Below are 10,621 nucleotides of genomic sequence, written 5' to 3'. Positions count from 1 at the left end.
TTTGTCTGCAGTAGTGGCACACTCCTTTTTCCCTCCTCCAAGATATTATTGGAATATTTCAGTTGTTGGGGAGGTTTTGGAAATCTGTGCATATTTTGAATTTGGGCCGGTGGAGATCTCTGATCTTCCTGCGTAGTTTTGCACAGTGCAAAGAGGAAGTGCAGCTCATTTCTCACATGTCCTTTGTTGTTATTTAGTTGTTATTATTATTATGATGATGTTATCATTTGTTATATTTTATGCTATTTTCATTTATTCTCGCCGTTTTAGTTTCATTCCTAAACACGACATATTTTTCTTATGCAAATTGAGTCAATATTTAAAAAAAAAAAACACAAATTATTCTATAAAGATACTAAGATGACTCATATGTTTAATACTAACTTTATGTGTGTTACTTTCATGGCAGCCAGATTTATGTTTTTGTTCCCTTAATATCTCATTTTGGAATGGAATTCTCCATCTTTCTCCACTCAACAACAACCCACACACAGACTGTTTCACTGCACCTGGTGCATTCTGAGATATCCAGTGACCCACTGCTGTTCATGAAACTGCATCTGTTGACAGACATCATTGTCAGTCTGATGCCATGATGCCATCGAGCAGTGTGGGTTTATTCACATAAATAGCTCTCCTGTTCTCGGGCAAGAGAATATACACGACTGACTGCAGGTTCTCCTCCACGTCCACAGACAATATAGTTTGTGTTGGAAATGATAGCTGCATAATATTTGATCCATGTTGTGCTGTGTGCATCAACAGAAAGCACTTTCAAGGTGTTTTCATGCACGGGTGCTGGGTCTTGTGGAAGTGACCAACCGGTTGGACCGGTTGGACCCAGCATGATAGAATGCAAGTATAGTTGCCTCTGGTTCCTATTTCACATCTTCTGTAACTCTCTTCTTATATTTCTTTCTTTACTTATTTGAGTTGTCGCATATCTGAATTCTATAGCCTGAGCTCTGGCCCCAGGAATGACCACAGGTAAGTTTTGGTACAGGCAGGGCCGTAGCTAGCTATGAGGACGGGGAGGTCTGGACCTCCCCTAATATTTCAGAGATTTTTTTAATATTTCAGAGATTTTTTTTTTTTTTTTTAGCCTTTATTTAACCAGGTTTGTCCCATTGAGATCAAAGATCTCTTTTACAAGAGAGACCTGGCCAAGAAACAGCAGCAACACAAAGTTACAACAAACAAACACATAAACACATACAATTGAAAAACATTAAAATGATCAAATAAAACATTTGCATACAGACAGCCTGTTCTCAAGAGATTTTACCATAGCCTTAAAACCATTTAAGGTTACTAAGCTATTAAGTTTAAGATCAGACTGCAGACTGTTCCATGCGGTGGGTGCAGAGAACCTAAAAGCTTTCTTCCCCAATTCAGTTCGGACTTTGGGAACAGAAAATTGTAGAGTGTCCTGAGAACGAAGATTGTAAAAAAATAAAACAATCTGCATGGAAAACAGGAAAAGCATGAAAAACACGGGATCGCTTTTATTTTGAAACGAAAGGCAGGTCAGGCAGGAAGTCATCTGACGCCGCGTCCGCGGTAACTTGATTCTGAGAGAGCAGCAGCATGGTGGTGAGTGATGACTGTCTGTCTGCCTGGCGAGATAATTGAAGGTGAGCGAGCTGCGAGACAGTGAGCGAGTGAACGACAGACAGTGAGTGACACACACTGACAGATTTTTTAGCAACAACCAAGAAAGTAAGTGTCTAGTCTGTCTAAGTAACTTTGTGTGTTGTGTACGGCTTGGGTTGTGTACCTGTGTTTGTAGGTGTCATTTTGATATGAATTTGGCTAAAACAGTTTGTGTTTGTTAGTTACAATTATGTTGACAGGAGAGCTGAGCAGGTGGTGACATGAAAGAGAATATACTGAATAATGACATCACAACAGTATAATCCTAATGTTGATTTAAAATGATATATTACTCTAAATATGGCTTAAAAAGGGGGGGAAAAAACTCAATTGCCGAATCCGCCTCCCCTTGCTGGACCTCCCCTATTTCGGAACCCTGGCTACGGCCCTGGGTACAGGTGTATGCACTGACATGATCGTCTATAGTCCATTTTGATCATGGTTCTGGGGTGGGGGTTAAGATGTCATGTGACTGAGCATCATGTGGTCGCTCATGAAAGAGATTTACTCCAAATAATAATATTAACGCCGTGCCATATTCCACATAGCCTTTGGATAGAGATGTTCTGAAGATGTTCTGAAGATATGCGTCAGAAAGTGAAACACATTATTGTCTTCTTCTGTAAAGGTGAGCACATGCATACTGGTAGTTTCCAGTGATTGCAGCATTGAAAAGATGAATGGCAAGATTTGTTTATTTTAATAATCTAATCTAATGGGAATATAAATGAACCAGCCTGTTGTTGAAATGGATATGATGACACAGAGAGATCCTGATTTATTCCTATTGTTCCTCCAGTCGTTTAATGCAGTGGTTCTCAATTCTTTTCACATGAAGGACCCCTAAACTGACAAAGATTAGACCACGGACCCCCATTTGATAGGATTTTGTCCCACGGTCCCCCATATGATAATAAGATTGATGCTTTTAGATGTTTTATTACAGAAAGTGTATAAAACCCATGACCAAAATAGTCATTGTGTTACTTATGAATGGAATTAAAGCTCAAATAAATGACCCCCCTCAAGGACCCCTGAGGGTCCCCGGACCCCCATTTGAGAACCACTGGTTTAATGGATATAAAACTCCTATATTGCAGTCTCCTCTCACTAACAATGAGTTTATGATCTGGCTTTTGCTGCCACTGTCACTAACAATGAGTTTACGATCTGGCTTTTGCTGCCACTGTCATTGTTGAGCACTTGAGCAAAAAATAAAGTCACGTGAACATTGATTTTTACCAGGTACAAATATTTCATTGCGTCAGTCACATGGCTGCATGGCTTTGATTCATTTTCCCACCTTGTCTAGAGACTCTCGTGTTTTCAAGCAGTCGTTAATCAGCTAACGTCGAGATTAACTTTGCAATTCCCCCCCATCGTCTTTTGAGATAAGATGGCCCTCAAATCCAACTGCCTCCCTGAATATATATTATGTCGGCTCTGTCCACGATATTCCATCTTTTGTGTGAGTGTGTGTGTGTGTGTGTGTGTGTGTGTGTGTGTCTGTGTGTGTGTGTGTGTGTGTGTGTGTGTGTGTGTGTGTGTGTGTGTGTGTGTGTGTAAGCTCTCTCCTCCAGCTCCTTGTTTTCATAGTAACTCCAGGATCAGATTGAGGGGGGGGGGGAACTAACAAGCGCTTGTCAGTTCTCAGCCATCACTCTCCTGACAAGCCACTCTCTTCTGGACTTCTCCTCTTATCTTCCCTCTCTCTCACCTTGCAGTCACCTGAGAGTGTGCACGTGCTTGTGTGTGTGTGCACGTGCTTGTGTGTGTGTGTGCACGTGCTTGTGTGTGTGTGCACGTGCTTGTGTGCGCACGTGTGCATGTGCATGTGTGTGTGTGTGCGTGTGCGTGCGTGCGCGTGCTCTTACATGTGTCAGAAACTCGACATGAGCCTGTCTCCGGTGAAGGCCTTGGATCAGCGGCCCTGCTCACTCCAGACCTGACAGTGCAGCTGAACTAATCAATATCTGTGTGCAGTCAAAGGTGGGTTGTGCCACGAGGCCGCGGGGGTGCACTAATTGATGGAAACTCACCGCCGGCTAGCTCCATGCCCCGCGGCGCTGGAAGACACGCGGCAAGCTAGCGCCTTCCACTGCAATGCAAGGGGAAATAGAGAGGGAGAGAGAGAGAGAGAGAGAGAGAGAGCCATGATCATAATCAGGAGAGAGGAGGGTGTTTAGTTTGTGTCACTTTTTGTCTGTTTACATGCGCGCTGCAGTTTGATTTTACATACCTGGGACATGGTTGCTTATTGGGTGAAATGTTAACTTTGGCACCTTTTTTTTTGGCTCACTTTCATGTCATATTCTGAAGGGGAGGAAGGTATTTTTAGGGGTACACCGATATATTGGGTCGATATTTGCCTTTTATTTAATATCAGATATACGGTATATACTATAAAACCTGCAATTAAATTCTGTTTTCTCTGCAAATCCAACCACACCCCCCCCCCCCCCCACTTAATTTGTCAACAACATTTTTGTTTTTGGTCAATAGAGTTCTGTCTGTCCAGTTCTGTCTCTATGGTATAATAAGGATATGAGCCAGTGCATGGCAGAAAATAAGCTTCGTTCATGCACAGTTCCCACATGCCCAACCTCTGTTCCAGGCCGTTGCTCGATACTGCATCATTTTCAGAAACTTCTGTTCTGGGTGACTAGTTTAACATAAACTAAGCTGAAAATAAGGTCCAGGTTGTAAAACAAATTTAATTCTCCTTTAAGTTCAGTATTATATTGGCATTTTGAAGCAGTTCATTGGCATATTTTGTGTGTAGATTTATGAAAACTACCTTATGACTGTGTCATGTAGCAGTTATGAGCCTCTTGCTGTGGTGTTAAAAATGCGTTATAATGGGGCTTGAAGTGTGTGTTTCCTACCGCTTGTTCAAGATGGTTTTTAGTCACATAAATCGTCCCATGTTGACAAATTACCACCATCAGAGTTTTCCAGTCAAGGGGAAAAACTGAGAGCGTCCCGCAAGAAATAAAAATTAATTTCCGAGTGTGCCCACTGACTTGGTTCCTTGTTAAGAATATATTGTTATGGTGCAGACTAAGCACACCATGATAATTACCATCAATAATTGAGTAAGGGGAAATGGTAGAAAGAGCTGCATGGGATGCTGGGTAAATGTGCCTAAGAGATGCTGAGATGGACAGTCTGGCTATAGCTCGCTAATTTGGCTCCCTTTTATGTGGCACTGAAGATTATCTTTTATGTTTCCACGTGCTTATAGCTTTGGCTCTCATGAATCCTTGGGAGCCAACAAGTACTTCCTGTTTCCTGTCCTTGTCGTATATCAATTGTTTTGCGGTCTATTATCGATCCCAAAGAGCATCATAAGCATCAAAATGTGAAATGGAAGTCCCATCCCGCAGGACACAGGACTCACTTCTAAAGGAGAGCCTTTGACTTTAAAGGCAAACTGATCAAAAAAGCATCCTAAATGATGATACAGCTTATATTACAAAAGATATGCAGGTTAAATTAAGTTGCTATCAATGAGAAGAAAAACGGACCCCAAAATATAAATGCAATTTTTTTTACTTCCCTGAGATTAATTTCATCAGCAACTATTGGGAGCTATAGTGAAAATTATGATTAACATTTTCTCTCTCTCTCTCTCTCTCTCTCTCTCCCTCTCTCTCTCTCTCATATATCATTTTAGCATTTTACATTTCTACATTTTACAGCAAATCGTGCACACACACATACTGACACACACACACACACACACACACACACACACACACACACACACACACACACACACACACTGACACACACACACACACCTCTGGAGTAGTTAGATCTCAGGAACAGGATAAGAGTAACGCTGATATTGGGATGTTTTTGTGTGTTTTTTTACTTCTGTGTTGCTGCCTTGTGTTTATTATGCTGACAAACACCTTTGGAGAAAGCCTCGATACTGAGAGAACCTTAATGCAGAGCTCGCTGGAGGGCAGCTGTTGGCAAGAGTTGTTGCTCAGGTCTTTGGAAGAAGGAGTCTGCCTGTGAAGTAGGCCACAGATCTGCTGCAGTCCAATCACGCCTGTGAAGAATGTGATAAGCAGAAAGAAATGCAGCCGGCCTAGTGAGGGGAAAGCAACCTTGAAAATTTGACTTACTAAAGTTATCGACAACTGAAGCAACCTGACAAATAATGTAAGGAAGTGGACAAAAATCGTTGCATCATGATTTTGATAACTATGAATTTAAACCCATATTCACAATCTTAATTCACAATCTTAATGATAGTGTGACTAAAGAAAAAAGCATCATGCCTATATTATGCCATATAAACCAATCAAGTACAATCAGTCTATCTTGACTGTGTTACTTGATAGATTTGTGTGTGTGTGTGTGCGTGTGTGTGTGTGTGTGTGTGTGTGTGTGTGTGTGTGTGTGTGTGTGTGTGTGTGTGGGGGTGTGTGTGTGTGTGTGTGTGTGTGTGTGTGTGTGTGTGTGTGAGTGTGGGTGTGTGTGTGTGTGTGGGTGGGTGGGTGTGTGTGTGTGTGTGTGGGGGGGGGGGTAATGTTAAATTAATTAGCCTTTGTTGATTGAACTGGTTGTGTGTGTTAATGTCAGCCTCGTTGGATGAACTAATATGGTTTTTGATAGTCTTGCTAATATCACTCTTGTTTCAATTCATGTTATTTCGATGGCTAGTAAGCATCACCAATCATTAGCTTCCCTGGTGCTTAGATACAATAACTGTGTTCATAGATTTTGGAGAACAACCGGCCGGGGGGAAAAGAAAGAAAAAAAGCACCCGCGAGTCTTTCACAACAAAGAAAGTTCAGAGTCGGTATCGACTGGAAACGATACAGGCGAAGCCCCCGAGAATCAGCTGCACTTTCCAAAATGTAAATCAGGCCTTGACTGAGAGACACAGGACCTCTTCCCTCCCCTGCTGTTTCAGAAAGCTTTGCCATTCACCTTTAAACAGCCACAACAATAATCAATCCAGCATTATTAATGTGAGATCATTTATGTGCACTCCACCCTGCTGAGTCTAAAGCCAGTGAAGTCATGTAGACCCTTATGTGCAATCCATATTGGATTGCATTATATGCATAACTAGCAGTATTGGGTATAGTATACCCAAGATCTATATTTATTCTATCATCATAGAAAGTTATTAGCTGTAATCTGGAAATTATGTTGACAGACTTGTCCAACTACTTTTGTATGGTTTCTAAATATCTGTTGTTGTTTTTTTGCATCAATAGACATGATTGGTACTGATCATGATCCGTTAACATATAGATCACGTTCTCCTGAGGCCTTGAATACTTTCTACTCAGGCCTCAGCATCTCATCCTATATGTTCCTCAGCATCTCATCCTATATGTTCCTCAGCATCTCATCCTATATGTTCCTCAGCATCCAGTAGCGGCTCCAGCCAATTGTGCCTGGGGGGGCTAAGGGGGGGCTTAAATATTTACAGCGGGGGCTAACTTTTTCTACATAAATAGACAGTGGTTCTCTTCTCAACCTGTGGTACACGTACCACTGGTGGTACGCGGGGGCCCCTCCGTCTCATACATTCATATGGTGGTAATTTCTCAGGTACTTGTGTAAAAAGGTTGAGAAACACTAATATAAGAAATTATAATAATATGATAGGGTGTGAATTAGGCTCTACTATTAGACAAGGAGGGCCCACTGCTTTTCCTTTGAGAGCCAAATCGCCAACCCAACATTATGCATGTAAGTGCTTCAATGAGCTGAAGACTGACTGTGTATTTAGCCCTATGTCACACTGTATATGTTGAGACTGATGAGTCCAGTTACACAAGGCTATATGCAGCACACACATTTAGATGGTAAATCAAGAGTTTATATTCACAATTTACACAAAAGATTTAAAATGTGCTATATTTTAGAGACAAATTAGGCTAATCACTGCATGTAGGCTATATGGATTGGATTATTCCAAAATGCTGCAGTAAAACCACTTGAAAATCACCAGGTAGGTAGAGTGGGGAGTACTGAGCAAGAATCTGGTGGAGTTTGCAGGAAACAAATTGATTTGAAGTTTTCATGGCCTTTTGAAAATCAGCCTATGTAAAGAGGGCTATTATAGCGCCACCATGAGGTCAGTCTGACATAGATCCGTACCTAAATGTAATGCCTTCTTCCTTTGTCCATGCTTCACCCTTCCACCAAGTTTCATGAAAATGTGTATTATTAGTTTTTGTCTAATTCAAATAAACAGACATACAGACAGACAAATGGCACCACAAACAACCTCATTGACAGTTAATTATTAAAAATGTTGTCTTGAAGAACAATAAAGTAGCCTTAATGACAGATGTATGCATTTCAACAGGGGAAAGTGATAAGAAAAACATTATCTGTGCTGTTTACAACAATCTCTGTGGCCATTAGTAGCCTTTTCTGGGTGTACGAGGCGTACCTGAAGGCACCATGAGGGGCTCACCCACTCTTTACCGTGCAGAGCAAAGTAGACGCTCAATGGATTTTACGTGCAGATAGCGCGACTACGCTTCCTCAAAGTGCGGATGGCGTGACCGCAGTTGATAAATTGCACTATATAACAATCACGCCAGTGACAACAAGACTGTATAGTGACTGAGGCGTTTTTTGATACTTTTATCAAAACCAGCTCACTGTGGCCGCCCTGAGACTGGGAGGTTGTGTGAGTTCGATCACCGGGCGAGTCATACCAAAGACTACAAACGGAGCATGCCTGAAAGAGGCGCCCACTTCCAACGCAGAAGTTGTGATCTAAAACAACAAACTTTCATGGGAGAACGACAGTTATGTTCACATTCACACCACACGCATGAGCACGGCGGCCAAAAAACACAACAGCACAGTAGGCAACCAGTCTTAACAAAGCCATTATGTATATCAAATATAAATTCCATGCCCTGGCAGCCTACCTGGCTGTTAAGTTACATCAGTGCGCTCGATCTGAGGAGTCCTGTGCTGTCCACTGTGTCCAGTCCAGTCCGTGTACAAAGCAAAATAAAGTATCTCCTTTGTGATAGCCATCAACATAAACGCTTGATCAATATAAAGGCGCGCGATACTAACGATAGACGCTTGTTTTATGTCCATTTTCCGTAGATATTGACCTATGATATTGACATGTGTATGTAAGGAAATTTAACTTCCGCGGCGCGGACCGAGAGAGACGCTTTGAGATGGAGCAGGCCACTTTGAGCAGAGCAGAGGGGGAGGTCCTTCTATCACACCATGGCATAATACGTGCCATAATCACGTGCCAGTAGGGTGAGAACCCCTCCATAAAAAATGGGCCAGCCCGGTTCTCAGACAGCCAGAGGTGTGTAAATGCTGTGTTCAAGTACGCTGGGAATTTTCACTTCTACTATGATGTATTAGCCTAGTTTACAGGGGGGGGCTTAGGGGGGGCTTGGCTAATTTCAGGGGGGGCTAAAGCCCCCCCTAGCCCCCCCCTGGCGCCGCGGCTGTCAGCATCTCATCCTATATGTTCCTCAGCATCTCATCCTATATGTTTCTACTCAGGCCTCAGCATCTCATCCTATATGTTCCTCAGCATCTCATCCTTATGTTCCTCAGCATCTCATCCTATATGTTCCTCAGCATCTCATCCTATATGTTTCTACTCAGGCCTCAGCATCTCATCCTATATGTTCCTCAGCATCTCATCCTATATGTTTCTACTCAGGCCTCAGCATCTCATCCTATATGTTTCTACTCAGGCCTCAACATCTCATCTATATGTTTCTACTCAGGCCTCAGCATCTCATCCTATATGTTTCTACTCAGGCCTCAACATCTCATCCTATATGTTTCTACTCAGGCCTCAACATCTCATCCTATATGTTTCTACTCAGGCCTCAACATCTCATCTATATGTTTCTACTCAGGCCTCAGCATCTCATCCTATATGTTTCTCAGCATCTCATCCTATATGTTTCTACTCAGGCCTCAGCATCTCATCCTATATGTTTCTACTCAGGCCTCAGCATCTCATCCTATATGTTCCTCAGCATCTCATCCTATATGTTTCTACTCAGGCCTCAGCATCTCATCCTATATGTTTCTACTCAGGCCTCAGCATCTCATCCTATATGTTTCTCAGCATCTCATCCTATATGTTCCTCAGCATCTCATCCTATATGTTTCTCAGCATCTCATCCTATATGTTTCTCAGCATCTCATCCTATATGTTTCTACTCGGGCCTCAGCATCTCATCCTATATGTTTCTACTCGGGCCTCAGCATCTCATCCTATATGTTTCTACTCAGGCCTCAGCATCTCATCCTATATGTTTCTACTCAGCATCTCATCCTATATGTTTCTACTCAGGCCTCAGCATCTCATCCTATATGTTTCTACTCAGACCTCAGCATCTCATCCTATATGTTTCTACTCAGCATCTCATCCTATATGTTTCTACTCAGGCCTCAGCATCTCATCCTATATGTTTCTCAGCATCTCATCCTATATGTTTCTACTCAGGCCTCAGCATCTCATCCTATATGTTTCTCAGCATCTCATCCTATATGTTTCTACTCAGGCCTCAGCATCTCATCCTATATGTTTCTACTCAGGCCTCAGCATCTCATCCTATATGTTTCTACTCAGCATCTCATCCTATATGTTTCTACTCAGGCCTCAACATCTCATCCTATATGTTTCTACTCAGGCCTCAGCATCTCATCCTATATGTTTCTACTCAGCATCTCATCCTATATGTTTCTACTCAGGCCTCAACATCTCATCCTATATGTTTCTACTCAGGCCTTAGCATCTCATCCTATATGTTCCTCAGCATCTCATCCTATATGTTCCTCAGCATCTCATCCTATATGTTCCTCAGCATCTCATCCTATATGTTTCTACTCAGACCTCAGCATCTCATCCTATATGTTCCTCAGCATCTCATCCTATGTTTCTACTCAGGCCTCAGCATCTCATCCTATATGTTTCTCAGCATCT

This window comes from Poromitra crassiceps (assembly GCF_964638095.1).
Source record: "Poromitra crassiceps genome assembly, chromosome: 28".
Lineage (NCBI taxonomy): Eukaryota > Metazoa > Chordata > Actinopteri > Beryciformes > Melamphaidae > Poromitra > Poromitra crassiceps.
The sequence above is the reverse complement of the archived record's forward strand: the minus strand, read 5'-3'. Positions refer to the sequence as shown.